Source organism: Hippichthys cyanospilos, chromosome 6 (genome assembly GCF_059441005.1).
Source record: "Hippichthys cyanospilos isolate Australia breed blue-spotted pipefish chromosome 6, RoL_Hcya_1.0, whole genome shotgun sequence".
NCBI lineage: Eukaryota > Metazoa > Chordata > Actinopteri > Syngnathiformes > Syngnathidae > Hippichthys > Hippichthys cyanospilos.
The window spans coordinates 9,911,555-9,931,337 of record NC_142374.1 but is presented as its reverse complement, the minus strand read 5'-3'; the positions used below and the strand labels follow the sequence as shown (position 1 = coordinate 9,931,337).

General features: G+C 38.5%; 1 protein-coding gene and 1 pseudogene across 4 annotated transcripts in view; one reads left to right on the top strand and one right to left on the bottom strand.

Annotated features, from left to right (window-relative positions):
• The window catches only part of tspan9a (tetraspanin 9a), a 192,466-nt gene that overhangs the window by 112,273 nt on the left and 60,410 nt on the right, over nt 1–19,783 (top strand). The window lies entirely within an intron of this gene.
• LOC148422099 (uncharacterized) lies at nt 3,493–12,322 on the bottom strand (annotated as a pseudogene).

Here is a 19,783-nt window from a genome sequence, read left to right as displayed (position 1 = left end):
CGAGCCTACACTGCAACTGAATCTGCATTAAAATAATATAATTTAGTTTGCTGAATGTCAGTTCTGGCCCATTGTGCACATTTAACAGATCAGAAACAGCCACGGCGTATGACTGTAAGTCAACCTTTAGCAGCTTTCTCCCGGGACGGTCTCAGGGGATTTGCTTGATGGCATTTACTTCCCAGGTCTCTGGAAAGCTCAATTTGAGCTTAACCCCATTTCTGTGGCAAAATCTCAGGAGTGCTGCTCGCCCAATATCATAATAGTTACAAAATAAGCTTGTTTTTTTATTTTTTTGGGGAAGGAGGGGGAGGTGGGGGTAATTTGCAGAGGTTGTCATATGTTTTGGTTTCAGCACACTATTAAGTGGCTATGTGTTGTCCACTGCTGTCCACAGGCTCTATGGTGCAATAACTGAATTCATACCACAGTAATTTGGTTTTAATGACCATCCACTACTCATACAGTATTTACTTACGTCTACATGGATTGATATTAATGCTTTGGTTCCTCTCTGGGTCAATTTTAACCACAGTTTAATAAGTGTCCTGAGGGAAACTAAATAGGTGATGTTGGGTCAGACTGCAGCTTGTGGTTATTAAGTCTCCTTTGTTGGCGACAAGGAAACTGGCATTTTGGATTGAGGTGTAGGGTTGTGTCCAGTAGAAGGTTAGTGACCCCGCTCTTCAATTCGCTTGAGGGTCATTCGGGATCCTTAAGCATTCAGTCATGGAAGAGGGAGGGTGAGAGGGATCGTGACATTACTTAGTGTGTTGTACCTTTGACATGCTTAGTCACAAGGATGTGGCAGCTGGTAGACAAGTTGGCCTCTAAAGATTGGAATTCTTATCTCAGCCCTGAGGAGGGTATATTGCACAAGGGTGTATGAAAACTTTTAAGCATCAGACAAACTCAAAGGGAAAAGATATTACTGAGCATTTTTCAACATTGTCTCCATCAAGGGCTCCACACCTGCTTCAATGGTACTAAAGTGATTTTATCACAGCGACGAACTCGTTTGAGTCATGTATCACATTCTTGTGTTCGATGCTTAAAACATTTTGTACACCCCCTGGGCAGCGCAAATCTACATGCAAGGTTTTTTTTTTTTAATTTATTTCTGGACCCTCATGCATCTTATCATACACAGGTACACACGCACATACACACGCCCACATTATAGCAACTTTCTTGGAAAGTACACTCATCTGCACACGGTCCCTTTTAGCCGGCTGACAGTGGTAACTTGAAGCGCAAGGTAAACAACGGCAGGCACTCAAGGCATCCTCATCCATGTGCTCATTCTGAGACCCCACCAGCAGTTGTTCATGACCATCTGGCTTCTCTTTCTTATAAGGGATTAGAGGAGTCTGAGCTGCAGGGGGAGTTTCGGGCAGATTAGAGCATTATTGTTAGGATTGAGACCAGGGCTTCTTCTCAGGGCTTGAAGCCAACAATCATCAAAGCAAATAGCCTTTATACCATGACAGTGTGCAATGTAGTGGGAGAAGTTGGAGCCATCAATTGCTGGTTGAATGGCAGGATAAGATGAACGCGTCAGTGATGACATTCACACTGGAGTGAGATTTTTTTGACCTCTTCACCTGCAGTGTGTCCCCATAATCTCCAGCATTTGTGGCTCACGCATTTATGTCATCTCTTCCAAGTGACCTTTGCAGTGCATTTGGCCATTTTCACTTACCTTAGGCAAACCTGTATAATGTTAAAAAGACATGAGGAGCTGTTACAATTTCACATTTTGACAACGCAAGGCAGCTTTATTAGTATAGCGCATTTCATTCACCTGATAGTGCTTCACATGAATAAAAGTGAAAAATGTAAAAGCATTTTTAAACAAACGAGTTGAGACATTTGAAAACAAATTAAACAGATTAAAAGTGTTTTCCTAAAATTTAAAGACCTTGTCAAGCAAACAAGCCACTAGTTGACAGTAGAAGTTTTTTTTTTTTTAATTTTTAAGAAAAAATTAAATTTACAATAACATTGAAAAGTAAGTCAAATCATAAAAATAGAAAAACAAAAAGGAGAACCATGGCATTGTATAAAAGAAACAATAGCACTTTTTATACATTCCCACTACGACCACAATTTCGCCCAACATGGAGTTATGTTATTTTGAGTCAAGCGCAGGGCAAATGAGCAGTACACTTGCAGTAAACAAAGAGAGCTGCTTGCTTGAGTTTTGTGTGTGAGGGATGCAGTGCTTCCGTTTGCCTGCGACCCTGCATCTTAGACGCATCATTTTTTTCAGGGACACATACTTTCAACTCAACGTGCATCCATTGGATGCATCTTTTTTGACATGAAAATACTAATTATTGTCCATTTACTCTTTCATTAAGGAAAAATTAACCACTTGCAAGCATTGTTTACAACTTAATCCGCCATCTTTGTTTTGATCTTGCAGATCACGTCTCATTTTTACCCAAGATCTTGTACAAAAAATTCATGTGCTCAATGTTTCTAGCAGGCAATGTTCAGCCAGCTTGGTAGGTGTTGTCTATGTCAGGGAGTCGTTACGGTTGAGTGACCGAGGAGAGAGAGAGAGGGAGAGAGGGAGAGTGAGCCGAGTTGAGCATTTAGTTGAAGCTACAGTGCACATCGCTAGATTCATGACCCGCCGACCGTTGTTCTTTGAAGTTTGATTTCCCAAAAGTGTGTCCACGAGAGGTGAGTTACTAATTTGGGTGTTCGGTTCCTTTGTTGACAAAGCGTTAATTTTCCTGCCACCGAAATGTGTGTAGGGATGTTAGCATTAGCTCAAGCTATACTAATTTAGCAAATGATGTAATCCACACATGTACGTCATATTTACTGTGCCTTCTGTCGGTTGAATGTCTTTGTTGAACACCTTAATAATGACCAAAAATGAATGGACAGGATGGACACACCAATCAGAACTTGAATAACGTTGGATAAATTGGAATGTTAGATGATCATTGCAAAATAATTGATTAAACACTGGCCTCTTCCTTCCTCCGCCATCTTGCCCTAACTGCCTTCCAAGCATCCTGGCCACAAAGAGGCGCTGTGGCTGTCACACACAGCTTTGGTAAGATAAAAAGCTGAACCATCAGATCTACTGTCAAGGTTCAGCCAGGGCGATTGATATGGTCTCCTCAACACTCGTTGTCTGCAGGATCTTGTTATAAAAAAAAAGAAGTGCTATTTTTAGGCCCGAAACAATATCAACTCTGCAATTTTTTAAATTATTATTAGTGGCAAGTCAAATAATTCACAATCAGGTAAGAATCAGCTAGAAAATTAAAGGCAAAAATAAAACGCTTCGGAAGATCGACAAGCAGTACAAAAAGTATATGTAGAAACTAAACGGACGGACACTCAAAGTAAAAAGCGAACTTTTCCACAAAATGTACTCAGTTGTATCAGTTGTTGCGATATTAAGATGATGACGTCACAGTTTATTCTATTATCCATCCATCTCCATTTTCTACCGCTGTATTCTGGGGTTCATGGGGGCAGCAGCTTGAGCAGGGACAGCCAGACTTTCCTCTCCCAGGACACTTCACCTAGCTCCTCCAGGACGATCCCCAGGAGTTGCAAGACCAGCCAAGAGACAAAGTCTCTCCAGCGTGTCCTGGGTCGTCCCTGGGACTTCCTCCTGCTGGGACCTGCCTGGAACACGTCACCAGGGAGGCTTCCTTGAAGCATCCTAACCAGATTCCTGAACCACCTCAGTCTTATTATTTTAATACATTTTACCCTGGCAGATACTGCGCAAATTTTGGCTCTCCAAACATTTCTGTTGAAACCCATAGCTTTTCAGAATTGCGAGTCTCCGGGACCCAAGAGTTTACAGAGGTAAAATGAGCACTGGTGATGTGTATAGAACCATGAGTGACAACATAGAATACGGTGCAAGAACATCATTTTTAAAACTACTTTGAGAGATTTAAACTAGAGTCATGGGGTTAGCAAAGTTTTTAACCAAGGTTTATAAGGATTTGCCCTTATGGCTGACTTCACTTGCCTTGGCAGCTATTTTGCATTTATATGCAGTATAACAGCTAAATGATAAATTGTTACCAACGTGGCATGTTAAGAGCTAACCTTTGCTCAACTCTACAGGTCAACTTTTGTCACCGCCTATTTTTTTTTCAACTGAAACCTAAATGTTTGGATCCGGAGTAGATCCTGAGCTAAATCAATGCAAGCACGGAAACAGCATAAGCCTAGCCCACACATACATAGCAGATTGCCTGGAAAAGGAACAAATAAAAATGACAGGATTCAATAAACTGCCTTTGACAAGCAAGCAACCAGTCTGTCGGTATAAGTCAGAATTAGACTAAATGCACCAATGTCTGCAATGTATGGCAACCATAAAATAATAAAAAGGTAACCTCCTTGCCAGAGATGATGATAAATATTTCCAAAAGTGCCAATCAACACTGAACAGTAGGATAAATTATTGGTATGTTAAATACAGCTTGTGTTGGATATCATTAGCTTGTCAAGAGTTGGTGCCTCCTAAGTATTAATGAATTAGCTTTTAGTCTTTAGCATTCATCTACTTTAGTATCTCACATACTGAAGTGCATAAACAACATTTTCCTTAATTGTGGTTGCAGTGATATAGACTTTGCCTAGTGGGGCCATTACAGTGTGTTATCAGAAGCTAAAGCCTCATCTTATATTCATGTCTCAACGAAAATTGTCAGCTCAGCAGTCTTGTCCTCGCATATGCAATGAAGTAACAGTATCAAAGCTCTTCTTTCTATTAGGGAATAAAACAACTACACAGACACACACACACACACACACACACACACACACACATATATATATATATATATATATATATATATATATATATATGAACTTCCTGAATTCCTCTACGTACTGTGGAAGCGGTTCTGCTTTTTTTTTTTTTTGTTCTACAGCACTTTGTCCAAGGCAATTCAAGATCAGCAAGCATACCGATTCAATCTCCGAATCTGACATTTGAGGATTCGACTGTGAGGACATTGACAGATATGAACAATCATCAGCCCACATCTGGTTTGATGGAATTCCACAAACGGCTTCTCTCAAGTTGATGTTTTCCCACCGGGATACCAGTGTGTTGTGTCAAAGCAATTTGTCTGGTTTTCATTTTCCATATCAACACTTACGTATCGGCGTGTTTAGAGATCTTTTATGGCTCAATAGGCTGCATTGTAACAAACAGCGTAAGGCACAACTGAACTGCATCAGTCACCGCCAGTTGAAACAAATAGGGAAGAGAAAAATGGACGTGTGAGGAAAATGCCCAGCAAGACAATGAGAGTGTGCCGAATGATCCATGATTTGGTTTTGATATGCTTCTGTAATAGCTAAACCTACTTCAGCCTGCTTTTTGTAAATATTATGCTCTCAATTAAGACACAAAAATGCGACCGTGAGAGCATTGGTATGTTTTCACTCGACAGTAGCAAGTCATCAATTATGTGGATACCATCGTGCTATTTATTGGAATTTCAGATCATCTAATTAGCATCCTGTATAGATTGCCAGACTTTGATTCAGATTGACTGACCTCCTTGGCAAATATCTCAGTACGCTTTGTCCATTTGCATCATCAAGGGAGTTCAGCCTAATTTACACATCTCTACAGCTCCTTCGATTTCTTGTCTGTGTAGTGTTGTGCCACTGAGGCCATTAGCACATGTTGCAGATCAACTTATTTGTGTGTGTGCGTGCGTGTGCGTACGTGTGTGTGTGTTTGTATGGCTTGGAGGCAAGTAGTCTTACTTCACACATTTAGCTACAAAATCGTTGACCATAAAAATACAAATATCTGTACTCAGTTTTGAAGTTGATGAAGCATAATGATTGTATATTGTAAAAGTGATTGGCTCAGCAGGTGGACCACGCATTTTATTATTAGCCTTTTTTTTTTTAGTTTTGTCATTGATTTCCTATTCCAAGAGTAGAAAAAAGTTTAACACTTGAAACTGTAAAAACAAAAAAGGCTTCACCCAGATAACAAGAGATCAGTCGTCACAGTCAAATGTGATTCTGATTACTTCATCCGCTTCAAGTGTATATTCTTCCCTTCTGTCAAGTTTTGCAAACAGCATGGCCCAAGTTATTCTTGTGATACTCTGCCAGGCTGAACTCCGATTGTTTTGCGCGGTTTTGTTTCCCATAAAAATGTATTGAATTCCTAAATATATGACCTTGGGGCTTTCTTAGTTCACTCAATTAGCATTCAAACAACTTTGTTAGTAGCAATATACAGACTCAATGTACAGACTGTTGCCGTAATGCTGCTGGCCCAATGTAACACAGAGCAGATGCATGTCAGAAATGCGGTGTCGAGACAGGTGAGGAATGAGGAAAATTGTGAACCAAGATCAAAAATGTGAGGAAAGGAACAAAATGATCACATAGAAGCAGTGATGCTACTCTGTATTCAGTGAAAGCATCTCTGATACACATCACACACCAACCAGCGCCTCTCATGAGAATGAGAATGCATGGGGACTACGATCTGCTCTCCATTATTCATGCCTTAAAGTGCCCTCCCCCCTCCCCCCATTAGTAAATATTTATTAAGAAAAATAGCCTGACCACTACATGAGTTTATTTGTTCAAGTACAAGAGATTTAAAGAAAAAAAAAACAACACACACACACAAATCATCGTATAGAAAGTATAAGTACAGTGCAACTGATACTGACAAAGTGTTTCTGTGTCATTTGTTAAGCATTTAATCTTCTGCTATGACAAGGTGCCAAACTGTGCACTTGCAATTCCAAGAAACACACAATTCCTTCAGATTTAGCCAGTGAGAAACAGTGAATATACCTGAAGGTCACAAGAAATATTAATCCTGCTTTTCTTACGATTCTTTCAAATAGTTCAGAAAGCCTATGTTTTCTCTTTAAAACCTGTTGACTTGATTGTCGTTTCAAAAGTGAGTCATAAGTCAAATGTTTAAATAATAATAATAAACTGCAGCAATCTGGCTGTGGATAAAATTAGAACAATAATTTAAGATCTTCAAATTTTGTCATGTGGCCTCAATCTAATAGTGACCCAGTGAAACCCTCCTACTAAACTCTGTGCTATGGTCACGAAGCTACAAAACTCGGTCTCTGACATGCAGTTGATTACATCTGTTACCAGTTGTATTATAGTTTGTCTCCAAATATTTCATTTTAATACAAGTGCCAGATATTTCCCAGCAAATCAAGCGCATCCTTGTGCAGATTGTGGTCATGGTTCATCATCACCTCGACTTTTCACCTCGGGAAGAGCAATCAATGCTAATCTGCACCTAAGGAGTGAATTAATGTGAATGTTCCTGTAGTCGAAAGACTCAGCATTTTTTTTTTTTTTTTTTTTTGAGGGGCACCCAAAGGCAAATCACAGCGAGATCAATGTTTCACGGTCTGGCTCCTTAGCTGCTGAGAGGCTCGGAGGCTGGAGAATATCATATCATGCTTTTTGAAAGCAAATACATTCCCTCCTGACTCATGTTTAATTAAGTGTGTATAAAATGTACTGTATCGTGCTTGAGATGAGCACACACTGCATTTTAATATCATGAGGTTTGCTCTGAATTAGTGCCATAGTATTTGTAAGTGCTCTACGGCTTAAACAAGAGTCATGTGTAAGAATCTGTTTTCAAATTAAGATATTACTACAAGAATAAGATTTAAATGAAAAAAAAGTTTACTGTTCTGTTTCAGTGTGTTTGAATTATTTTTTGCAAAGCCTCCCTTTAGGAAAGAGAAAAAATGCCATGGCCCCCACTCTATTCGGTGACAGTAAATAAGGTAATAATCTATAGATGTAAGTATACCTAAAATTGTATTTTTTTTTTTTTAACTTTCCATAGATATTAAATTTACATTTTACTCTGTTTATATAGGTTATGAGGTAGTCTGAAACAGAAGAAAAAATTACTTAAAGTGCATCAAAGTACCTGGAATAAAAAGAAAATATCGCAATCCTTATTTGATCCGCAAAAAAAATTGACCAGATAAACCGTTTGATGCTGAAAAAAAACCCATAAATATATAAATAATACTTAATGTATATTCATCTGGAAACGTTAACACAGAGCGCCAATTAAAAAAAAAAATCTCAAAATATTTTAACAGTATGTAAAAGGTATAAAATGCGGATCTGATTGTTATTCTAAATCACAATAATTATTAATGTGCTTTAGAATAAAACATTTGTTGACAGCAATTAAGTGAATTACTCCCACAAATTGACAATGAGAATAACACTGCAAAAGCAAAGCCTGTTGCCCGGGGTCATACGCACCGCACCTGGCATCATCGTTAGATCTAGTGGTGAACAAAAAATAATTTGTTAATTTTAAAAGCATATATATATATATATATATATATATATATATATATATATATATATATATATATATATATATATATATATAGATATAGATATAGATATATATATATATATATATATATATATATATATATATATATATATATATATATATATATATATAATCATGTCTCTCATAATTATATTACACAGTTTGTGCCCCCCCCATCTGTTACAGATAACCGAAGTAGAACAGCAATGCGAATGTAATGTGCATGCTTGAAAACAATTTTATTCTAGTCTCACCACTAGATATCGCTACAAATTACTCATTGTCCCTATAAGTGAAACAACTGAGTATACAGTAAAATAAAATGATTCAATCACAAAAGCCAAAAACCCGAAAATGGACTAATAAGACCAAATGGAAACATGGCGTATGATATTCATGTCAGATACAGAAAATGCATCAGTATCTCGATGATTTCTATGAACGCATATTATTCCATATTAGTATACATTTTTAAGACATTCAGGAATGTTAGGTTTCATTTTTAAGCCACTTTGAAAAAAAATAACAACTAGTATGAACTGCATTTACACTGTATACACTGTATGTGTATCGCAAGCAAAACAGCATTTTCTCCATCAACGTGTCAACTTTAATATACCTGTGTCATATCCTTTAAATGATGACAATCTTTTTTAAAATATAAAGCCAAAAAAAAAAAAAAATCATGTCACATCAACACACCCTCTGCCACCCACAGCCTCTCCGAAAAACAGCTGAAGGAAGTCACTCCAGCAGCGCTGTTTCCCCACATCACCTTCGTCTTTGCAAAACAATACAGGGAGATCCAGGAAATGCTGGGCAGCTGTGCCACAATACGCTGAAGATATGAGTAAAAGATTGACTTTGAAACTGTTTATTTTACATGTGTCATCTTGAATTTGGGTCAGGGACTCAGGCGCTCCCTGCCTGAATGGTAATGAGCCCACATTGCGCGCTGGGCTCCAACACGCAACGACGCACACACACTCATTCGTGATGTTAGCCGTAACAAATGAGACAGATTTATGCCTTAAACATTAGAGCACATGTATTGATTTATTTAGCCAAACTGCCACAGATTAGTGCAATGTTGTAACTCACCCATAAAATAAAGCATAATGTAGCTTGCAAGGTTACATTGTATAAATACACTGCCAGACAAGATGGTATTCAAATGTCAGACATGTTTTTATCGTTATTTTTTAATGGGGCCATTTTATGTGAATTATGCGGTGAGCTGTGCAATTCAGGCTGTCCTCCGAGACGATATATTGTTTACTGCAGCTCAACTGTGTTCTAATTTGGAAGCCCGGGTCTCTGTTAGAGCAGGTCGTTGCATTGCTCTGGTTCTGTCCGATCCAATTTGACTTTGACTCCTATTTGTGTACACCGGATGATGCACACTAGAAGCGGGGATATTTTTGCTGAAGATGCAAATATAAGCACTAATCAAGGCACTTGGCTGGAGCACAAGATAAGGGACTCGCACCAACGCATTGTAAAGCAAGCCCAGGTTATTGGCAGCAATACCACATGCAGATTCATTCTCCGGCTTATCTCTACAGACATAAACTGTCCCCTTGACATTGCCTCCTCTTATCACGCCACTGAAGCAAATTGTTCCTCTTGTTTGTTTTACGCCAATTTGCAATTACCACATGCACTCGCAAACACAACAACTTTCCTTCTTGTATATGCTTTATTCCTCAAGTTTTTGATGCTTGTATGAGTTCTAAAATGTGTTCTGGGTAGTTCTGTGATTGCCTGCAGCATGCAAATCACATATGAAAATACATACAGAGCATTATTTTTGGATAATTAACCCTTGGATGCATGAACGACCTTTACCTACGCTTATCCATGAATGGGGTCAAAAATGACACCAATTGGAATCAATGCGTTTTTGCAATAAACTTAAGAAATGTCTTTATTTTGGGTGCAAGATGATGATTGTTTATTATTATAGTGGCTTCAATTTTTAACATGTTCATTTTTCACTTTTTATTCACATTTGATTACAAAACCGTCAATCAGGTATCACAAATGTTTAGCTATGAAGAACAAACAGAGAATGAACATACAGTTCATAGACAAATATTGTCTCGTTTCTCACTGTGTGCAACTTTTACAACCTTCTTGCTTCTGGCTGTGATCATTGCACACAAGAATACTAATTTCCAGCAGCAATTAGTGGTTTTGCAGTCTTTGTTGCTTGGACACGTCAGACATTTCTTTTGCTTCTGCAGGCCTTGAGTGCTTCTCTCCTTTGGCTGGATTTCATCTTTTGACACTCCACAGGTTACCATTACTTCACTGATATCATTTGGTAGGTTTGCGTTAACTTCCGGTTGACTTTTCATGTGAGGACTCACAAGCGTCTTTGAAAGCTCTGTTCAAATGTGTCGCCCTGCGTTGCTGATACCTGTGTTCGCTTCAGGGTGCTGAGCCCTGAAAAATGAGGGCATTCCAAGTGGCAATATCAATTATGTCTTACAACAGCACCACTTCTCTTCATCTGGCACTTGCAGGTAGAGTTGCCAACCTTGTGATCCATAGCATCTACATTTCCTTTGGTCTGGTTGTATGACAAGATTACTTTTCTTTTCTTGAGGCTGTTTTCACCCATCATCTTGCTGTGGTGCATTGTGATGTGGGGCATAACATGCTTTCTGTTCTTTTCAACATAACTGATCGTGGCCGTGCTGCTATTGAACCCAAATTTAGTGCTGTGGACCTCCCTGGAATTAGAAGCCTTCGTCAATGGAGGGATACAGTGTCTGGCTGGTCCTGTCACAAAGGTCCCACAATAGTCAGACCCTTCTCCTGAATATGCTCAGTAAAAGGTACACTTGTGAAGACGTTGTCTGTGGTATGGTGGTGTGGTGGGCATCTGAGATGTCAGATTCTGAGTCAAACCTCCCAATGGACTCTTTTTCCCAGCCATCCAGAATTGTCTTGCAAGGTCTTCTTGTTGTCTTTTAGTTGGCCTGGCAGCTATGATGCTCTAGATGGGAAAACAGAAAAAGGGACATTTTTGACCAACACACACAAATATCAAGTAATACGCAGCTACTGTATGTAAATGTTTGTGCATTATACGTAAGTAAATGTAAGTAAATATGTAAAAAACTAATTCTGTAGTTGGTAGTCAGCTAAACAGAAAAGTAGGCTAATTTGATGACACTTATACTCTATAACGGTAAAGTCACGAATGTAAACAATAATTTCATAAATGAAGATAATTCTTACATGTATGTTCCTCGTGAAAATGACTGGGTGGTGAGACTGCTGGGATCAGATGTATGTGTGACTAAATGTATACTAACAGTCACAGTTGAAAAGAATCAAAAGGTACCTACCCATGAGCAACCCTTGAAATTACACAGAAAATGTATGAGGTCATTTTTGACCCCACTTATAGAAAAGTGGGGCTGTGATACAAATCCTGCAATTGCTTAAACTTTATGAATAATTAACAAAAAGAATCCAATGGCAATATGTCATAAAGATGTTTTTTCAGGACTTCCTGGAATATGAAACTCTTAATCATTTTCATTTGAGCATTATGCATCTAATGGTTAAGAGGACAAGATGAAGGTTAAGATGAAGGTCACTATTAAATTGTAGCAATGATGGCTATTGACCAGCCATGGTTAATGATTGATGATGAATGCACTTTCCCTTTGTTAACAAAATACTTCCGTGAAAAAAACCTGATTGACTCTGGACTTTAATGGATTTTTAAATTAGCTTCTGTTTCCACCACACTATCTTAAAGTTGCAACCCAAAAATTAACATTCACCAGCAAACTCTCACATCTAATCAGTCTTAAAAGGGACTTGCTGAACTGCAAATTTTCTACCACATAATGATATTTTTTCACTTACATTCCTGCTTACACTCCAGTTTCTGTCTCTTGTTGCATATTCGGGTGGCATGGTGGAAAGTGGATGGCACTTCTGTCTGACAGTTCAGAGGTAGTTTAAATCAACCTTCCCCTGGCCTTATGGGGTTTGCCTTTTATCCCCGTGCTTGTGTGGGTCTTCTCCAGGTACTCTGGTCTCCTCCCTCATTCCAAAAACATGCATGGTAGCTATAGTGCCCTTAAATGTGATTGTGAGTTCTTTGTATCTGTGTGGCCTGCAATTGACTGGCAACCAGTCCTGGGCCCCCCCCCCGCCTACTGCACGGAGACAGATGGGATAGGCACCAGCAAGCCAGCGACCCTTGTGAGGATACGCAGCCAAAGAAAATGAATGGATGGATGGATGGATGGATGGATGGATGGATGGATGGATGGATGGATGGATGGATGGATGGATGGATGGATGGATGGATGGATATTCTGCCTGCATGTCTATGTTCTTCCAAATTATTTTTAGGGCGCAAACTATATTGGCCAAAATGGGAAGGTAGTAGCATACCAAAGAAATAATCCTGAGAGATGCTCTGTGTTTTTCTCCACCAAGGTTGCAGGAAATGTTCAAATTTGAGATGTTACCTAAGTTGGCATCACCACCTTCTTTGAACACGCCCGTCCATGAGATTAGTTTTGTGATTATAAGTATAAACTTTTGCCTGTGTGAGCACTAATCATTGGACTGTGGTAAGGCTAATCCCAATCACTGTGTTTTGTACAGGCATAATTGCACGGTCTGACAACATGGTGTGGGTCATCCCTATTAACACAATACCTATTACCTTCATGTCTGCTATTGCTGACATTTTACATGTCTAGCAGGAGCTTGTTTTGTTCTACGTGTGCACTGACTACATGTTGTTGCTCACGCGCAGTCCGCAAGAGAATTGGCACAGATGTCTATCGACAAATAATTCTCCCTCGACTTCCCGAGATGACAGACTGGTGGACCACAAGTGCTCTCTGATTTTTGGGTTGAAAGAAGTTAAGTATGACAGCACGGAGAGCGGAAAAGATGGAGGGAGGGAGGGGAAGAAGGGCATATCCTAAGGTGAACAGCACACTGATCTTTGGTGACAGCTCCCCAAGAGGTGACTCATACTCATAGTCCCTCTTTAATTCTCTTCATGCATAAAGCTCAGCTTGGCCACATTTTACTTTATATCTGCAAGTTTTAAAACGTATGATGACGACAGCAAAAGTCACAGCAGCTGTCCTGCTTTTATGACTAGCCCAATGTGTGCCCACAATGTGCAGCTCACTGTTAAATGTTATTTCATTTTATTTCTAAAAGTGTCACTGCAACATTTTTTTTTCTTTGAAGACATGATAATGTTTTATTGGCCTTGCAGGCTGGTAAGCTTCAGGTAGGGTATGCTCTATTTTTTTTTTCTTCAGGCAAGAAAGGCACTAATCTAAAAGTGTTGTGGTCAGTCAAGTGATTGAATTATACTGGATCCCTTGTTTTGGCTCGTTTGTGTATGTAAGTGGGCCAAATGTTCATGATATAACACAGCATAATGCATTACAGTGTAAACCAGAGTTCCAAAACATGATCTGAGACCTGCAACAGTTACAGTACATGTTAATATCATCCCCACAGTAGAGTAGCAATCAATAGAGGACTACCCTGTGGCATTACTGTGTAATTGCAGTAATATTTAATACGCTGTTTCTCACAAAATGAAATCAAAAGTAAGCATGCGTTTGGGTTGAAGCACATTTTTTTTGTAGATTGTTACAGCAACTACGACTTGTAAACTCATCACAAAACAACCAAAGTACCATCATTATTTATTAATCGTAGAGTCCATCAGCATGTTTTGCACAAGGTCTGCAACGCTATGCTCAGTGACTAGACACAGGGTGCTCAAATAAACTGTTGGTTATTTTGTGTGTTGCAGCTCTCAGTTTATTACTATGGCTGTAAAAAATGCTCAATTGTCAAAAGAATGGCATCACTGTGGTCTTAAAAAAAAGCTCAGACCTCCTCTATATGATACAGAGAAAGATCATGGCAATCCACAGTGCGCTCAGACACACCAGTGAGGGGGTGGGCAACCCCGTTCTTAGAAAGCCTCATAACGGCATGACTTTGATGTCTTTCTTCTACAGCACACCTAATTGAAATAATCAACTCATCAACAAGCTCTGTAGAAGTCTGATAACGATCCTGATCAATTAAATCAGGTGTGTTTTAGAGGGGAGACATTGAATACATGCTGAATAGTGGCTCCTTAGGACCAGAGTTGCCTTCTCCTGCACTAGTGTGTTCACTGGACTATGACTGTGAAACCTGCACTCTGCCTTTCTTTTCATTATTTTAATATTTAATTTTTTATTATAACATATATACAGGACCTACAAAGGTGCATGACAAAGAGAATATTGAATAGCCATCATTTCCATTCAGTAACCTAAAGTCATTATTTTAAATGAGGAATCGAAATGATCAGAGCCGTAGTGTGGATTTTTGGTTATCATTTATTCGGATTATATGCAGGCATTTTATCATCATCTTGATTAAAGATCTTCATTCAACTGTTTATATCTGACTTATCCTTAACAATCTGGTTCATGCATCTACAATTACATTCAATAGGAATTGACGTTTTACAGTCGTGTGACATACAGATCTAGCAAATGATACATTCATTTGTCAACATGCTGGTAGATAAACTTCAAGTCAAGTTCACACAGAAGTTGTGGTTAACTTTTCACTGCTTTTCACATGTTATAAGTAGTTAAAAAGCTCTTCCATCGAAGACATGTTTTAGTCGGAGTTTGCCATATTTTCAAGTTTGTAAACGTAATTGAATTAAATGTAAATGTCTTTATTCTCATTGAACTAGTACAGCATGATTTACTGTGCAATTATTTAAGTTGTGTAATAAAAAAAAACTTCAAACACATACAAATATTCATTATTAAGAACCTTGATAACTTCTGGATAAAAACTATTATTGAGCCACTTTGTTCAAGTATTTGTAAACAAAGTGCTGTATTTTATGGACTATAAGGTGCACTGGTGTATAAGCCAGAGCAGCAAAATATTGGCGAAAAAAAAAAAGATTTTTTTAAGCCGCACTAGACTATAAGCCGCAGGTAATAACATCAGATCTTTACGCAAAAAAAAAAAAAAAAAAAAACGATTTTTGTTATGGATAAGCCGCACTAGACTATAAGCCACAGGTAATAACATCAGATCTTTACGCAAAAAGATAGTATATGAAGTTTATAATTTTTTTTTAGTTATTTACTTTTTTTGTAATCCTCTTTAACAGACTAAACGTGCCTGCATATTTAGTCCCAACATATTTCTAGAAAATGGATATCTGTTAGTTCAAAATCCAAAGCAATACTTCAATAGCATCTTTTTTGTCTCCATTTGTTTGATAGTTTATTTTAGTGAACATAATAACAAATTCTACATAATTCATATACAATTGTAAATACATAAATAAAATCACATATACTGTGTACTGTATATAAAATTTACACATCACAAATTAACCCCAAATTTGATACATTCTCTTATTAAATTATTATATTTTTAATAATTTATTGATTTAACTCTTTTTGAGCACAGTCATCGATTCACATCTTCCATAAATGGACACCTCGAACAAATTCGCTTGCTGGTGGCTCGAAAAAAAAAAAAAGAACACAGATAAACCGCACTGGACTATATGATGCAGGGCTCAAAACATGAGGAGCGGCTTGCGGCTTATAGTCCAAAAAATACGATATTTTAACTTGGTTTGGTTCATACGCATGGGATACAATACTTAATGTAAAGCTGTGATACTAAGGTGTTGGAAAAAAAAAAAAGAGTGTGGGTGGAATAATAGTTGGGGTCACCAACATAGTGCTCCGCAAACACCATCTGGCCCCTCAAGATCCAAAAGAGTTATATATATATATATATATATATATATATATATATATATATATATATATATATATATATATATATAGCTCACCAGTGATGGAATTGGAATTGAAGTAAGGATTAAAAAATGGAACACTTTGAGAAATTAAAAGACATCAATAGTTGTTTATCCATTATTATCTCTTCCTCACTTGATGGAATCATAGTCATGATCTGTTTTGACTTAAATAATATTATTAACTAATAAATTTGTTGGGAATCCTTGCTCAAGAGCAATCGTGATCTGTTATCCAACATCGCCTGTAAACATGTAACGGCTACAAGTCTGTGTGGTTTTCATCGTACAATCATCGCCTGTAAACATGTAACGGCTACAAGTCTGTGTGGTTTTCATCGTACTGCAATCGTTGTGGGCGGTCAGTTTTATTAGACCAAGTGCTATTTCAATATTTCCCGTTTGCATTGTTCCCTTTTAGAAAGGAATGGTTCCATTGATAGAAGAGTTTATTTGTGGAGGATGTATGCTGGCTGAGATAGAAAGACAAAGCATCAATATGCTTTCAGAGATGTGTCTGCTTGTATGCTGGTAAGATTGATGAGAGACTGCAGCAGCGGCACTCTTCATTGCATCACACTCACACTCACAGGCTTCCCTGTCCGGAGCAGTTTGCGTGATAGCACACATACCTTCAACTTTGACCAGTGGAGGCGCCTCTAATTTTCTCATCTTGTTTAATGTCTACAGTTCTTTTACTTAAAGAATTTTGCAAAGGTAATCTTTCAGTATTCATTTCTCAGGCTCCAGTTGCTGTTTGTTGCTGCTTGCATTAACATTAGCATCATATTAATGGCTTATACTTGTCTGCTGCCACAAATTCTGTCAAACACCTGCCTGCCCACCTGACTGTGCGATGACTATCATTCTGCTAATGCAACAAGCTAACAGGTTTTTTTTTCTTCTTTTGCAAGTATGGCATTAACAGCAGCAATATTTCATTCATGAAAAGAAATTCCGCTCTAACGTTTTCACAGTATACAGTACATTTCTCTTTGATGAATACAGTGTGAAAGAAGTTACAAGTCTTTCTTTCATCACATATTGAAAACTGCTGTTACCTTTGCCACTATTTACGTACATTTTGATGTTATGATTATACTGTACCCTCCAACTTACGGTCTATGTTTATGTCCCTCCTTTTAAAATGATATATGGACTCACTGCACCCTTTTCATACAGCCAGGCATGCATCCATCCACCCGGGGTACATTCTGAACGGTTTGCCAGCCAAGACACAAAAAGACAAACAACCATTCACAATCACACCTCAGTACTATTTAGAGTGTGCAATATACCTATCTACCATGTATTTTTGTAAAATGTAATTTAAAAAAAAAAAAAAACTTAACTTACTCAACGCCAGGTTTACTTTGGTGTGGCAATTAGAGTTTGTGCTCAAACAGAGTATGACAGGTGAAGAAGGCATTCTGTGCCTTGAAGGCCCCGTCTCTTAAAGAAAATCTTAAACAATTTCTCATTTATTTTCACTTCCCCTTGGATTTCCCCTGGCAAGCACACCAGCAAAGAAAGAGTTCAATTTGAAAACGTATATATTGAAGTAAGGTATGGAAATACACATGGGGATATCGAGTGAAATTATGACAACATGGGCATTCGAATCTTACGTGTATGTGACCCTGGAAACCGTGGTATTTATGACTGAGAGTCAGAATTGAACTTTGTCACCTATTGATCCGAGTCTGTTCTTTATTGTGCCTTCCCTGCGTCATTCTATATGGCACACCAGTGGATGTTGTTTTAATACCGTTTGGTTTTTGTTTTTTAGAGAGCAGGATTTCGATAAAATCAACTTACATAAATCCCCAAAATGCTCACAGAGGGTTGGGTTTTGGACCAAGGAAGAGCCCAGTAAATTTAGGCACACATAAACAACACTGTAATGATTTTTTTATTTTCATTTATTTATGTTTTTTTTTTTTTTTTTTAATACGATGATGAATAATGCCCTGCTCTCAACAACGACATAAAGTAGCCTACTTATGAAGGTCTTCAATTTAATTTATAATCAGTTTTGATAATGACTGCCAATGACTGTGTCTACTTAAGTTGAAATACTAAATGGAAGTGACGCCATCTTCACATGTGGTCATCAGATGCAAATCTAGTGACAGCATCAGCGTCTACAAGCTTCAGTCAGTAATTGCCTGTGGCCACAGTGATAAGTCATGGTAGCGTGGACGAGCTCTATCTTCTGTCTCATTTGTTCCTGTCTAAACGAGATAGGCCCACTATCTGCTGGCAGGTGTCCTGCAGCAACATGGTAACAATACGATGGACTCTTTAGAGTCATCACCTGACTGACACACTATAGTTGTCACACCACCATTATCCACCCTGATGTGGTCCTAACCTCCAAGGAGCAAGGACAATCAAAGGAGGCCACATACAGGAGACGGATGTGCCAAGAGCATGTCACGATGGTGAGGACAGGAGGATCAAAGAAATAAGCCGCCATATCTAATGTCGTTTCTGTAGTTTGACAGGCAGACCGGAAGATTGCCTTGCTTTAGAAAGTGTCCCCGTCACCATCAGAATCACAGTTTGTAAGATAAAGTGATCACTGCTGATTCTTAGCAATGCTCGCCCTCTAAAAGGCTCCTGCATCTCAAGTGGAATTCCCAGAAAGACACTTGTTTAAACGTGTGTGTGTAATTTAGATACGTTCCCTGCTAAACAAGCACACTGTGTGTGTTTGTGTGTGTGTGTGTGTGGAGGGGGGGGGGGGGGGTACACGCTGAAGGGAAGCAAATGGAGGAGCAAAGAGGAAGGAACAATCCACCTGTTGAAAGAGTGTCTGGTGTACAAAGGATGCTTTTTGATTAAAGACGGTAAGCATCTTGGCTCAGAGTCTCCTTTCTCCTCCTGAGACATTTTGTTTTTCATTGACTTTGAAAAGATGTATTATTGTTTTTCTTCCATTGGTTTTCGCAATGACAAGAGTGCAGCAAAACAGAGTTGCAAATAAAGTGACGGGGTGAGTTTAGGGGTTACTTGGAAATGTAGCTTTTCTCTCGTTTCTTTACCATTTACCACTCGTGTGTGGTCACAGCTACTGCCTATCCCAGTTGGTGTAGGACAAAAGGCTGCACCATGGACTAACACATACAGCAAGGAAAGACACCATTTGGACCTTTAGAAAATGTAGTGACTTCAGTTACTGTACGTACAGATTGTGGACTCTGGTATCCACTTTTGTCTGCACACCAAAACCGAGACACAACTCCTTAATGGCAGAGTAAATCTAATCAAGATTTTCTTTTTTCAAAGTAGAGCGTTTTAACACAGTGTGTCCTCCATGATTATGAAGTGTGAACATCTGACAGCCTCTTGTCAGCTGCGACTTTAAATTGACTGTTTGTTGATCATTCAGACTTGAATGGAGTGCGGCTTCATGGCGGAGACTGAATTGCAACAAGAACAATCAGAATGTGAGGCAAGAGCTGCTATGGTAAATTCTGTGATAATATCCACATCGCTCCACAATCAATGCACCTCAGCTTGCTCTATTT